Source organism: Myotis davidii, unplaced genomic scaffold (genome assembly GCF_000327345.1).
Source record: "Myotis davidii unplaced genomic scaffold, ASM32734v1 scaffold179, whole genome shotgun sequence".
Lineage (NCBI taxonomy): Eukaryota > Metazoa > Chordata > Mammalia > Chiroptera > Vespertilionidae > Myotis > Myotis davidii.
The window spans coordinates 498,140-498,890 of record NW_006291130.1 but is presented as its reverse complement, the minus strand read 5'-3'; the positions used below and the strand labels follow the sequence as shown (position 1 = coordinate 498,890).

At 42.6% G+C, this 751-nt stretch overlaps 1 protein-coding gene across 1 annotated transcript in view; it reads right to left on the bottom strand.

Moving 5' to 3' along the window:
- POT1 (protection of telomeres 1) overlaps positions 1 to 751 on the bottom strand; it is a 57,182-nt gene that overhangs the window by 46,097 nt on the left and 10,334 nt on the right. The gene's annotated exons all lie outside the window — the stretch shown is intronic.

Here is a 751-nt window from a genome sequence, read left to right as displayed (position 1 = left end):
TATATTTCAGGAAGATGGAAAAATAAATGGTTAGGGGATAAGATGGACTGGCTAGCATCAATAAAACAACAAGCAACAAGTGCTGGCGAGGATGTGGAGAAAAGGGAAACCCTTGAGCACTGTTGGAGGGACGCAGACTGGTATAGCCATTATGGAAAGCAGTATGGAGGTTCCTCAAAAAATCACGTATGGAATTGCCTTATAATCCAACCATTCAATTTCTGGGAATTTATTCCAAAACACGTAATCGAAAGAATATATGCACCCCTATATTCACTGCAGCTTTATTTATAATACCAAGATTATTTGGAAGCAGCCCAAATGCCCATCTGTAGATGAATGGATAAAAAAGCCGTGTTACATTTACACAATGGAGTACCACTCCACCATAAAAAAGGAAATCGTACCCTTTGTGACAGCATGGATGGACCTAGATAGCATTATGATAAGTGAAACAAGCCAGTCAGAGAAAGACAAGTACAAGATGATTTCGCTCAAATGTGGAATCTACTGAACAAAATTAACTAACAAGCAAAATAGGTGACAGACTCGGAGAGCTGGCTGACAGCTGCTGGAGAGTGGGGTCCAAAGGGGTGGAGAGACTGAGCAAAAAAAGAGAACCCATGGGCAAGGACAACAGTATGGTGACTGCCAAGGGGAAGAGGAGTGAGGGAAAGCAGGGGGATAATGGTGATGGACAGAGGCTTGACTTGGGTCAAGTTATATTAGTGGGCTTGTACAGGTGGTGTGT